At 37.6% G+C, this 14,572-nt stretch overlaps 1 long non-coding RNA gene across 1 annotated transcript; it reads right to left on the minus strand.

Annotated features, from left to right (window-relative positions):
* Positions 1-2,410: 2,410 nt before the first annotated feature.
* Positions 2,411-13,366, minus strand: LOC145716002 (uncharacterized). The gene is made up of 2 exons (XR_014138345.1): positions 8,396-13,366; positions 2,411-5,712 (listed from the first exon to the last, which is right to left on the minus strand). It is a non-coding gene; the product is annotated as an uncharacterized LOC145716002 (long non-coding RNA).
* Positions 13,367-14,572: the final 1,206 nt, after the last annotated feature.

Below are 14,572 nucleotides of genomic sequence, written 5' to 3' on the forward strand. Positions count from 1 at the left end.
ACAAAAGTGAGCATAATATATGCCTGCAAGAACAGTAAAAAGACCATTCACTGTGGCAGATGGTTAGCGAACTACTCCAGTACCTATCTCCCAGAGAACTGAACTACACCCACATGAATAAATCAACTGCAGCAGCCTATATCTAAGATTTCAATAAAGTCCAGAGATGTTAATATATTTGCCAAATGTCACACAGTTACATCTATTTGCATAATCTATGGAAATTCATATCATCTTTCTGGATTATCAAATAAACCCAGATTTTAGACTTCTAAAATTGGAAAAACTGAAGCACTTTGTCTAGACTCCTAAAATTTTAGTGGAATGCAGCAAAAGTCTTTCTCATATCCTTTGGAAATTAAAAATGTCACTGTTTCTACACACTAAAATCTCTACGCACTAAAATATTTAAAGGGTTTAAGTTCAGTCATATAAACTGAGATTTGGCAAGTAATCACATATCAGCATGCTGTGCTAAATATAAACAGAGTTTTGACAGAACCTCCTTATCTTCCTCCCCCAAGTTGTCCTGCCCTTCAGCAAGTTAAGAGGGGTGTGGAGAGACACAGTGAGCAGAAGCAGGATGGGAAATTTCAGGGGAAAATCTGAATGCAGCTACAACACCTCTCCACCATCCCCACATATCTCCCTCCTCCCCACCAAGCCATGAAAAGGAGACGCTGAAAATGCACAACACCCAAGGCTGAGACGGACTTACCACATAAGTCTGACTTGTGCAGAATCTTTTCTTACTGTATAATAGAGGAAGCCTGAGTAAAACAGTGTGCCCAGGCATGGCTTTAAACGACTGAGGACCCCCTCCACAAGAGAAGAAACTTGGAAACGCTTAGAAAATCTCCCCCAGATTAGGAATGCAGATGGAGTACTATCCAGAAACCGCTGCCCGTCCGTCATTCTAGGGTCTTTACAGGGCTCTCATGGCTGCCAGATGCTGCCGGCTTCCTTGTCCACACAGGCTTTCTTGGGCTCTTCAGAAGCAGCCATCTCAAGCAAAACTTTGTGCTTTCAGGAAATTGGTTGTTAAAGCGTGAGGGTAGGACTGAGTTGGCCACAGTAGTTTGACCCCAGGGAGGTACAATTGTCACAGAAAAGCTCTGTAAAAGGTCAGAGAAGAATCTTGGAAACAGTGTATGCAGGGAACTGCTAGCAAGAGTTGAATAATCATCCATAAACACACTCGGAGATGTGAAGGGAAGACTGCACACTGCTCTAGAATATGAAGTAGAAGAAAGTCATGGGAGTGAAGTGGATATTTATGGAGAACAGAAAATAGAGGAACTTTATAAAGATCTCTGGTGATACAAAGAAAGCTTGCAGGGATATAGAAGCACAATAGAAAAAAATATATAAGACACTTTCCTGAGCTGCAAAGCAGCAAATGTAGTCATTCCAGACCAAAAAAAAAATAAAAAAAATCAACCAATAGTGACAACAGATATAGTTGTGTGGACAACAAGAATAAAGAAAGAACTTAAGTTTTATTGAAATAGGATGAGAGCAAATTTGCCTACTCAGAAACCAAAATATAATTTTCCTCTTAAAGCTTAAATGTCAAAATATAATGGAATAAGGCCTACCAGTGTTTGAAAGAGGACACATGACTACATGATGTTTTAATCATCAAGGTGTGTTTGATCTAATAAATAGAAATAGCAGAGTTCAAAACAATCCCACTCATGAAGCCTTCTTGAAAAATCTCCCCGGAGAGTAATTCCAATCCAGCACAACAGGAATCCAAGCAAAGAGTTCAAGAATGGAAAAATACCAGTAAGTATTGAAACCAATTAAACACAGACATGTCTAAAGAAATCTGTTTACAGAAACAGACTCAGATATCAAAAATATGTTTCAATCACAAAATATAGAATGTGAAATATAGTGACGTATGTTATGGGTGGAACTGTGCACCCTTCAAATCCATAGGCTGAAGCCCTAACTGCCAACATGACTGTAACTGGAGAGGCCTTGTGGGCTTTCACGAAGGTCAAACGAGGTCACAGAGCATGTTCCTACTCCCAGAGGACTGGTGTTCTTACAAGAATAGGAAGAACCCCAAGGAAGCACTCACAGAGGGAAGACCTGGGAGGACACAGCTCACAGAAAACACAGCTCACCAAAAACCAACCTCATCCATGCCCTGATAGCCTTCCAGCCTCCAGGACCAAGAGAACATGCACGTCTATGTGCAGGCCACCAAATTCATGGTATCTTGTGAGGGCCACGGGACAGACGAGTACAATGTGCCATAAAGTGACTCCTATTTTTAAACATAGATTTTAAGAATAGGATGTTGTCAAATTGAATGTGACAACTAGGGAACACAGGCTAAAATGATTTTAATACAAATAGCCAGTAGTATAATTATACAGTCAAAAAATAGCATCTAAAATATGGGTAAATAGTGTTTTATTATTAGTTTTAAGAAGTGGAAATAAAGCAAGCATGCAATTAACAATTCTGTAGAAAATAAGGACAGCAGTCTGAACAATAAAACAAAAATAAAGAATCAGAAGACAGAAATATAATGAATTATATAATTCAAATGTTAATCTTTAAAAATAAACAATAAAATAATTATTTTCTGAGAGTATTCAATAAATAAAAGAAAATGCAAAATCACAACATTAGAAACACAGTTATGAAGAGTATTTTCCATCCTAGAAACATAGACCTTATATATCATGTATTTACTAATCTAACATAATTATACATTTTGACCAGGTAGTATTTATATAAAAAATGCAAGGATAGTTTAATACTAATATATGCACTATCAGAATTCATCACACCCCTTGGTCAAGGAAAAATATTATTTCTAAAGATCATAAAACCACCTTATAATAAAATCCAGCATCTATTTATGGGGAAAAAATCTTCCGTTTATACCAAACTTGGCTTTAAAACAAATCAGTTGCAAACAATCATCAAAAACCTTAATGTCAGACTAATACAAGAAATTCATTCTTAAAAAATGAATAAGAGAGGGTGCTGTTTTTTAAAATCAAGAATAAACAAGGATGCCCAATATTGTCACAATTATTTAGTATAAACAATAACTACAATGAAATGTATATTCTGGCCTCTAACCCAAGGTAATGACAAAAATTATCTCCAGTCCTTGCACTGACCCATGAAGGTGATTTTATTTCCCGTTTAGTGGACACCTTCACAGGGACATGACTTGGGGAAAGTCACTCAGACGTGAACAGTAGAGCTGGGATTGAACTGGTCTAAGTCCACTACTTTTGACCACTTGTCATTGATTTCCTTGTTCTGGATATTCTACCTGATTCAAGAAAACAAAACAAAGAAGGGGCACTTGGGTGGCTCAGTCAGTCGAGCGTCCAACTCTCGGTTTCAGCTCAGGTCATGCTCTCAGGCTCGTGAGATTGAGCCCCACATCGGGCTCCACACTCAGCAGGGAGTCTGCTTGAGAGTCTCTCTCTCCCTCTCGCTCTGCCCCTCCCCAATGTTCTCTCTCTCTCAAATCAATTATTAATTAATTTAAAAAAAGACAAAACAAAGAAGAAAGAAGCAAACATGGAAAAACAGGAGACCAAATTAGTGCAGCTTGTAGGTCATGAGACCTGTAAAGCCCAAGGGAGCCTACTGGAAATTAGTAATGAAATAAGGTGATCAGACACAAGTAAATGTGAAAAATCTCAGTGCTGGTATCAAAAAATATGATGGAAAAGACTCTTTTTATAACAGCAACAAAAAATATAAAGGACCTAGGAATGCACATTCATAAATGTAGAGGACCTATATGGTAAATCTGTCATTTGTTTTTTTACTAATATTTTTTTTTAAAGATTTTATTTATTTGACACAGAGAGAGAGAGCTAGAGAGGGAACATAAGTAGGGGGAATGGGAGAAGGAGAAGCAGGCTCCCTGCCGAGCAAGGAACCTGATGCAGGGCTCGATCCCAGGACCCTGGGATCATGACCTGAGCCGAAGGCAGACGCTTAACGACTGAGACACCCAGGTGCCCCGGTAAATCTGTCATTTGTTGATGGTGAAAACTCTAAAAGACCTGGATAAATAAAGAGATAGGTCTCGAATTAAAACAAAATATTGGAAGGATATTAATTCTTCCCATATAACTTGACAGAATAAATCTAAACTCATTTACAGAAACAAATAGAGAAAAATTAAAAAACAAAGTACAGTAAGTTGCCATTTGTATAAATGACATTAAAATGTATTTTAAGTTTTAATAATTAATAAAGTATTACAATGGTACAGCAACTGATGAATACATAAAGAGATCGTGCTAAAAATAGACTCAAGATATATACAAATATTTTTCACATGATAAGTGTTTTCCAATAAGTAACATGAATTAAAGCATTAAGCGTAATAGAAAGACAAATGTCTAACATTATTTTATTTATTCAGGTATAATTGACATACAACATGTATTAGTTCCAGATGGACAACATAATTATTTGATAGATGCATGTATTGCAAAATGATCCCTCCAATAAGTGTAGCTACCATCCATCACCACACAGTTATAGATCTTTTCTTGTGATGAGAACTTTTAAGATCTGCTCTTTTAGCAACTTTAAAATATACAAGACAGTGTTATTAACCATGGTCACTATACTGTACATTACATCTCCATGAATTACTTATTTTATAACTGGAAGTTGGCACCTTTTGACCACTGAAGGGTTAGATTTTAAATAAACACGCTGGCTGATACTGGGGTTTTAGATGAAGTCTCCTGGGTTATATCCGTCAATGCTGATAAAGCAAATTTCTCAAGCACAGAACTATGCAGTGTCCACAGATATTCATAATACTAACCCTGAAGCAAGATGCTGAATTGTTTCTGAATCACCAAGGCAAGATTAAATTATGTACTATAATTTTGTGTTCCCTGTGTTTTAATATATTTAAATTCTTTAGAAACTGACCAGTGATGAAGACTAGCTGGTAACTTCAGCCACTGGCCTCGCTTCTGTGCTTCTTTCCTTGTTCCATCCTCTACTGTCCTGTTAGAGTTCGAATAAAATCTACTCTTCAAAAAGAATTATTATATTCCTGATTAATCAGATAATTTCTCTCCTTCAGCCGGGCTTGGAAAAAGATTCTTCCCTGCTTAGATATGAGTGATGAAATCTGGATACGTATTTCCAGAACTATAGATCTCATGTTGCAGAGTATATTTTCATGAAGGAATTTAATCTTATTTCAAAAGACATATGGGTGTCATGTTTTTTTATGACTTTGGTAAATTGCACCTGACAAAGTAATGAAGGTATCAAGCCTGAGCCCTTAGAGAAAATGAGTGGAGTGAGGGGGGTGGGGAGCAGTCCTACAGAGTCTGACACCCAGTCACCTCCAGGTGCCAGTGCAACCTCTGACACTGGGGTGTGGATTCTTGGGACTTCGTTTTCGAAGAAGCAACTTGATGGAGAAGAGGGAGGTCTCCCAAGCACTGAGCAGCTCATGAAGGTCAAGCATGCGTCACACAGAGTCCTAGTGACCAAAGGAGATGTCCTGGACAAAATATGCTGCTGCTGGCAGTGACTCACTTCTAGAAAAGCTGCAGAATTACTGAAAGTACATTCTGTTTGAGGGTGCCCATTCCATCCTAAGTGCTCTCTTGGGTATAGCTGCCTTTATTGTCTTCTAATACCAAACCAGTGATACTTCAGTTGTCAAAACAAGTAATAGTCAACCTAAGAGGGATGTAACCAGAAATGTAAAGCAGCGTCAAATTTTCTTCTGGTAACAAATCAGAATTATCAAAGGGCACCCATTATATTCTCAATTATGTTTTGTTTTGTTTTTTGCAAAATACTGTATAAGGAGTGCATGGATACTGTGAAAAGGAAAGTATTTCAAACAATATCTGGAATGACCTCCTGGGCACTGCAGAATTTTTAGAGTTCCTAACTCAACTTAATCCAGCAGGCAGATACTATAGCATTTCAGGATATGGTCACATGCATATTTTAAATTATGTCATCTAGATGGATGAGATATAAAATCACTACTTATGCTTTCTTATTCAACAAATGAGGATAAAAGAAAGAGAAAAAAGAAAGGGAAAGGAAGGAAAAGAGGAAGGAAGGAAGAAGGGAAAAATAAGAGAAATGAAGAAAAACAAACAAATAAATAAAACAGGAAGCAAGGAAAAGTGACCAGAAGGAGAAGGATCAACAGGAGGAAGGATGGGACTAGCCCATGCCAAGCTCTGTACTAGCAGAGGCCACTGACACAGAGATCAAGAGGATCAGCCCCTGGCCTGATGGAGCCCACACTCTTAAAGATGTGACAGTAATTGTAATACATTGTGCTAATACCCAAAGTAGGGGGTTAAAAATAGACTTGATATAAATACATATTTAATTTTAATTATGAAAATTATTTTAATAGCAAACATATACTATAATAAATCAATTTTTGTTGATGATTATCTAAAATAAAAGGAAATTTAAAAGTCTTGGATTTTTATCTTTTAATGGAAGAGATCTTTTTTTAAATGTGAAATAAGAATTTTACCCTCTAATATCTTCAAAAGCAAATAAGGAGAGAAGAAAGACATGAATTTTTTTTAAAAATGGATATAACTTCATACACATGTATCATGAGTTTTTAAAGAACATCTTGGAAAAACATAACAACTATCTCAAGAATTATACCATTTTTGGTAAAAACTCTATGTATTATTGACAAAAGCATAACTATAGGAAATTACTACTTTTGTAATTCAAATGAAAAATAAAAACTAACACCAAAAAGAAAGTTAATTCATTAGCTGGAGGCAATATTATAGAGAAAATGCAGGAGTCAATGAAGAGTCAATGAATTATGCCTTTGATACGTACCACACAAAAACACAATAATCCTTAGGAAATATTTATCTAGAGAAAAACATTTCAAAACTAAATTTGATTACAAATCACTATCAGTAAAAAGAAAAAAGGAGATACTGATGTTGTATGAAATCAGATTTCATACATTCCTATGTTTTAAATATGAATTAGATAACAAGACATATGTTTTACTATACTTATTTTTAAAACTTGGATAAATTTGGTATGAATTCCATGCAGGATCACAGACTTGTTGACTAGGCATAGTTAATAATCTATTATGGAACTGAAAAAACTCCTAGAAACAGAAATCTACTTTTTGTATGCTGACCTTAATATGATTAATTTCCACTTCTCTGAAATGTCCAACTAGCAAAGGTGTAACCAACAGTTATTAACAAACAGTTAAGGTAATTCCAGCTTTTGATCTTGACCTGGACTCATCAAATAAAGCTCAAGCTAAGTGATACAACAAAGGTGTGAACATTTTTACTGAGTAGCACTGCCTTTTAGGATGCTGAATCCAATAGCACATTAAAAGGATTATACATCATGCAAGGATTATACAAAGTAGAATTTATCCCAGCAATACAAGGACAGTTCAATATAAGAAAATCAATCATGTAATACACCACATTGGTAAAATGAAGAAAACAACACACACCCACATGATCATCTCAATAGACACAGAAAAAGCATTTGATAAAATTCAACACGACTTCTTCATTTAAAAATACTCAGCAAACTAGGAATGGAGGAGAACATCTTTAACATGATAGAGGGCAATTGAAAAACTCACAGCTAGCATCCCATTTGTTAGTGAAAGACCAAATCTTTCCCTCTAAAATCAGGAACAAAAAGGATGCCCACTTTCACAATGCTATGCCAGCTAGTACTGGAAGTCCTACCCAGCGCAATCAGGCAAGAAAAAGAAATAAAAGGCATTCAAATTAGAAAGAAAGAGGTAAAACTATATCTGTTTGCAGATGACTTGATTCTAAATATGGAAAATCCTATAGAATCCACATAAAAAACAAACTAATTATTAGAGCAAATAAAGAAATCCAGCAAAGTTGCAGGGTACAAGGTCAACACAAAAAAATCAGCTGTGTTTTTATACACCAGCATTAAATAATCTGAAAGGAAATTAAGAAAGCAATTCCATTTACAATAGAGTTCAAAAGAATAAAATATTTGGAAAGAAATTGAACCAAGAAAATAAAATAATTGGACACTGAAACTATAAAACATTGCTGAAAGAAATCAAAGAAGACTTCAATGAATGGAAAGACATCCCACGTTCATGGAGTAGAACACTCAGTATTACGAATATGGCAAGTGATCTATGGATTTGGGCAATCCCTTTCCAAATTCTAATGACCTTTTTTTGCAGAAATGGAAAAGGTGATTCTGAAATTCATATGAAATTTTAAGGAACCCCAAAATAGCCAAAACCATCTTGAAAAAGAAAAACAAGGTAGGAGGACTCACACTTCCTAATTTTAAAACTTATTACAAAGCATTCGTGAATTCACCCACTCACCAGAATTTACTTGTAGCCTGAAGTCCACATGTCAGCACTTGCTGCAGGGCTACTTGAAGATAAGCACAGAGAAGCAAGAAGTCTGAGCTGCTTGAGGCCCATGTTCAAAGCTGAGATCAAGGCTGCCCTCTGCCTTCTTGTTTCAGCTCCTGTCATGGAACAGTGTACTATTTACAGCTCATGTAGTGTCAAATCTCTGCATTTTTTTGTGTTTTTCTTGTAGATTTTGCTGTTTAAACGGCCCCTAAGAACAGTGCTGAAGTGCTGTCCAGTGTTCCTGAGAGCAAGAACAGAAAGTTCATGGTAAAATAGCCCTCACATACAGATTCTAGCAGCTCTATCATGAGCATCTATGTCTTGTCTTCATTAATTGTTAGTTTTACTCTTCATTTTTATCAAGTTTATTCAGGCACAAAGGCAACATTATTTTCCCTTTCAGCTCACACCACTGCACAGTGATTCCACATCTCTGTATCACAAGTCTGAATGTATACTTTTGAAATTTTAAGATTAGGCATGTTCTATTGCATTCCCACTGGCCCCATTTCTGACTCCAGACTCCAACATGAACTCCCCATCTTCCTCAAATACCTACCTTGTACTTCAGGCCAAATCACTATTTAGTATTCACATTTTTGTGACTGCAAATTCAATTGACATAAGACATACAATAAACTATGGATCTGTTTTTTAAAAGATTTGGTTGTTTCTAGAGTTAACTATTGCCCATCTCTTTGTCTTTTAGCTCTAGCTTCCAAAGATGATTTCCTCAACAATACTTTCCAACTCTTTTACTGAGTTAACGTTTTATATATTATGTTATATATAATTATATGTTATGTTATATATATACATATAAACATACAAATACACATAAATTTTATGTGTTATATATATTACATATGTATTACATATATATATGTATGCTTCTCTAAGGGTTCACTGTTGTCCTCTGATTCTGTGTAATGCTTGTTCTCACTGGGGGCTCTGATACCATCCCTAACCTCCGTCAAGATGGTATTGATTATTTTGTTTTCTTCTGCTTGCAAAGTCTTCAAATTCATGTATTTGCTTGTTGTCTATTTGTTCTCTATCTTTCCTGGTAATATGCCTGGTAATCACTGTTTTTCTTTCATAGTTAAGAGACTATGTATTAAACATAGACCAAGTATTAAACATAGAACACCCCATCCCATGCCACTCATCATCCCTGCAGTGGACCCAACCTAACCCCGTTTGGAGGTTGAGCTTGGATTTTGTTCCAGTTGCTAAAGGGCTCTGAGTTCTAGGAATGTTGTTTCTCTCTGGGCATCTCTAAGGCTAGCTAGGGGAACATACACCTGCTTACTTTCATCCTCCTTGGGAGTGAAGGTGCCTGAAAGATAAGCAGCCTGTCATTAAACCTGATGCAATGACTTCCACCAAGGCTACCTGTCCAGGTAAAGCTGCATCAATGTTCCACCCAGTATAATGTGACGTAGCCTGCAGCCTCTCTTGCTAAAGAAGGAAAATTTACAAGTTTAACCTCTGTAAAGAGAATGGGTGTAGTGGGAGAGGGATGGGAACATGATGGCATTAAACATCTCAGAGAAGGCTGGCACCTCCAGGAATGGGAGAGCTGGACTTTGCCTACACTTCCAAGTCCTGGGCACTCATACCAGCCTGCCCAGAGAGTCCAGGCAGCACCTGCAGGAAGATGCTGCCAACAGGAAGATTTAGATGTTTGGCCTGCTTCAGGGGAAAAAAAGAAAGAAATGGCTTAATTTTACATAAAACTCAACATGCACAAAGAACACAAAGACATGAGGGGTTTTGGAATAACGGTCTGGAGGTATATTGTAAGTGTGGATCAGGCAGCGAAATCGTGTTATCTGGTGATCATTTTGACTCAGGATTGGCAATAAACACTTTTGCCTTTCTTTCGGTTAGAGTCAATGGAGGGATGTCAGCTCTGAAGTACAAAAGTGCTGGCATTTAGCAGAGCCAGCTGAGAGCCACAGATTGTGTATCCAAAGCAATTATATTTTTAAACATGTTCAAAGTTATTTTTAACCTTTTATAGTCCTTTCTGGTTTTCACTGTTCAGAGACTATTTTAAACCTTTTTCTTATTAAATTTGGAAATGTAGACAAGGACAATTACTGCAAATTGTGAATGAAAGAGAAAGGGGCCACCCCCACAAGAAGAGAAGTCTGTGGGCTGAGAAGAGGGAGGGCACACCTGAGGAGCAGGTTCCGTGGACATACCCTACCCACCAGCATCTCCTCAGACAGGGACCCTCTGCATGTGGCTGGATGTCTCACCTTTGCTGTGACCCCTTGGTGTCCTGTCTCCACATTGACTCAGGCACAGGCAACCCCTTTATTTTCACCCACAGTGAGTGTACCAGGGTGAAATGTACCTAACAGAGCTTTGGGTGTTGTATGCTCATCTTTCTTTCTTGCCCTGCAAACTGCCTGCCCGTCAGCTTGTCCCCTGGCACCTTCTTTCTGTGCATCTTGGCTCTCCGGGCACCACTGAGTACCTCTGTGCGCCCCTGTCCTCCAAGCAACACTGTGTGCCTCTGTGCACCCCTGTCCTTCTCCAGGCAACACTGTGAACCTCTGTGCACCCCTGCAATGGGGGTTCCTGGCTGCGTTCAGGATGCTCCAGTCAGCTCCCTGGAGCCTCCTCACCACTGATGCATGTATAGTTCACTCCCTATTTAATGACAGGAAGAGGCATCTTTTTCAGGACATTCTTTACAAGCATGTGGTCCTGATGCATCTCCTTTCCCTTTGCATTTTTCAATCCTGGGCTTATAGCTCAGTCCTTGCCCTGTGTCCCTCTCTGAAGGAAAATGCCCTTCCCCAGGTATGCAGTCTCTCTTCCTTGACCTTGCTTTCATTCTTCCTCTGCTTCTTCTCAATCTAAAGAGAGATGCGGTGGACTTGGACCACAATGGAATGAAGGAACCAGTGGGCAGGTTCATGGGAGAGGGGATGAGGCAGAAAAGAGGTGTCCCCCAGTTTACTGGGGAGGAGGGTTCACCAGTTAATGGAGAGTGGGATCAAAACTAGTAGTTCAGAGGTGTCTGGAAAAATGACTGTGTTGCATTAATTTAGAAGAACAATTTAGAGATTTGACAGGTTCTGTTGAGGAATTTTTTACTTTAAAGAATAAGAATCACACAAAAAAATATATTTGAATCTCCTCCAGAAGAGGACATCAAATATGAACTCCCATTTTGTGTGTGTGTGTATTTTTGTGTCTAAGCATGGAATAGATTTCTTTTTTCTTTTTTTATTGTTGTTTTTGAGGGTTTTTTAAATTGAGGTAAAATTTTCATACAGTCAAATTCACAGATCTTAAGGGTACATTTTTAAAAGACTTTATTTTTAGAACAGTTTTAGGTTCACAGAAAAACTGGGAGGGAGGCCTAGAGGGTTTTCATTCACCCCATGCCCCCCACCATGCACAGCCTCCCCCATAGTCAACACCCCCACCAGAAGACACATCTGTTACCAAGGATGAAACCATGCAGAGACATCAACATCACCCAGAGTCTAGAGTTTCCATTACGGTTCAGACGTGGTGTTGTTCATGCTGTGGGTTTGCACAAACATATAGTGATGTGTATCCAACACTATGGCATTGTAGAATATTTTACTGCTCTAAGAATGTTCTCTGTTCCACCTATTCATTCCTCTCACTGCACTCGGCCCCTGGCAACCACTGGCTGTTGTTTTGTTTTCACAGTTTTGCTAGGGGTGCAAACTTGATATTTTGATGAATACACAGTCACAAACCACCATGCCAGTGCATTATTTTCCCGATTCTGATGCAGCAAGTTACCAAACTTGGTGGCTAAACCAGTGCACATTTATTTTCTCATAGACCGGCAGTCAGAAATCCAAAATGAGCTTCAATGGGCCAGAGTCAAGGTGTTGGCAGAGCCTTGCTCCCTCCAAAGCCCTGGGGCAGAGTCTGTTTCCCTGCCTTTTCCAGCTTCTGGAGGCTGTCCTCATCTGTAGCTCATGGCCCTGCCTCCCACAACATTTCTCCCCTTCCTCTAGGACCTCGTCTGCTACTTTTCTGTCTTCAGACCTCCCTCTGCCCACCTCTTGTAGGACACACTGATCCAGAATGGTCTCCATATTTCAAGATCACCAACTTGATCACATCTACAAAGTCCCCCTTCCATATAAAATAACACACACAGGCCCAGGGATTGGGACTTGGATATCTTTGGGGGCCACCATTTCAACGCATCACAACAGTCAGGATATAAAAACATTTCTATTGTGCAGAAAGTTGTATCATTCCTACAGGGATGGACACCAACCCCCACAGAAACCACTGTTCTGGTTTCTATCAACAGGGATTGTCACATTTCTTGTGAAGGGAGTAAGGCAACACACACTCTCCTGTGCATGTGTCCTTTAGCTAACATAGGGTTCTAGGACTTATCTATGCTGCTGTGTGAATCACTGTCATTCCTTCTTTATTGCTGAGTAGTAGCTACAGTATGATTGTATCATATTTTTTAAAATCTATTTTACCCCTACTAGTGGGTATTTGGATTGCTTATAGCCTTTGGGGTCATGAGAGAAGCTCCTACAGACATTCTTGAGCAAGCCTTTTTGTGGACAGACTTTTTTCATACATCTTGTGTAAATACCAGAGTGGTACCACTAAGTCATATTGCAGGTATATTTTTACCTTATAAGAACCTGCCAAAAGTTTTCCAAAGTGATCAAGCCATTTCTCACTCCCTTGGCAACATATGAAAGTTTAGTTGCTCCCCAACCACCATCTCCACATTTGGTTGTTTAATTTTTTTATTTTAGCAGGGCACCTGGGTGGCTCAGTCAGTTAAGTGTCTGCCTTCAGCTCAGGTCATGATCCCAGGGTCTTGGGATCGAGCCCCACATCAGGCTCTCTGCTCGATGGGAAGCCTGCTTCTCCCCCTCCCACTCCCCCTACTTGTGTTCCCTCTCTTGCTGTGTCTCTCTCTGTCAAATATATAAATAAAATCTTTAAAAAAAATTTTTGATTTTAGCAAATTGTAATGTCACATTCTGATATTAATTTACATTCCCTGATATCTAACATTTTTTAGCACCTTTGCATATTTCTACTGTGTATATGTATATCTTCTTTAGTAGAACGTCAGCATGAGTCATTGAATCATCTTTATTTGGTTATCTATTTTTTATTGATTCATTTGAGTTGTTTATATATTGTTTATGAGTCTCCTGTCAGATATATGTATTATGAATATCTTTTCCCATTCTATGACTTGCCTTTTTATTTTCTTAATAATATGTTTTAAACATTTTAAAATTTTGATGCAGTCTGGTTTTCCAATTTGTTCTTTATGGGTTAGTGCTTGTTTTTTTCTCTTTAAGAAATCTTTGCCTATGAAAAGGTTGCAGAATATTCTCCCATGTTTTCTTCAAGGGTTACTTCAGTTTTTATCTGGTATATGAACCATAATTTATTTATATGCATAATGAGAGGTAAGGATAGAAGTGATTAGTTATTTCCATGTGTTTATTCTGTTGTTCCAACATCATTTTTAAAGAACACCCTTTTCCATTTAGTTTCTTTAGAAATTTGTCAAAAATCAATTTATCATCTACATGCGTGTCTATTTCTGAGCCATCTACCTGTTGTTGCACTGATGTAATTGTTTATACCACACTGTCTTTATTACTGTGGATTTTTACTAAGTCTTGCAATTAGGTAAGATGACTCCTCCCCTTTCTTCTTCATAATCAAAAGTATTTGGGCTCTTCCAGTCCCTTTGCATTTCCATATAAATTTTAGGATTAAATTATAAATTTTTATAAAAACAGCCTGTTTGTATTTTGGTTGGAGTGTGTTGAATCTAAATAATAATTTTTGGGTATTTGAATTCTTAACAAAATGAATCTCTAAATTAATGACAGTAGTATTTGCCTCCATTTATTTAAATACTTATTAATTTCCTGACAATTCTTTCCCACTTTTATGAAATATGCTTCTGAATATTTTATATTCCATCTTAATTCTATTATAAATTAAGTTTTATTTCATTTTCCACTTGCTTGATACTAGTATATAGAATTAAATATACAATTAATTTTTATACTTATTTTGTATTTTATGGCCTTGCTAAATTCACTTACTATTTCTAGTAGTTATTTTGTATAT

Source organism: Leptonychotes weddellii, chromosome 10, assembly GCF_054177405.1.
Source record: "Leptonychotes weddellii isolate Sample4059 chromosome 10, ASM5417740v2, whole genome shotgun sequence".
Classification (NCBI taxonomy): Eukaryota; Metazoa; Chordata; class Mammalia; order Carnivora; family Phocidae; genus Leptonychotes; species Leptonychotes weddellii.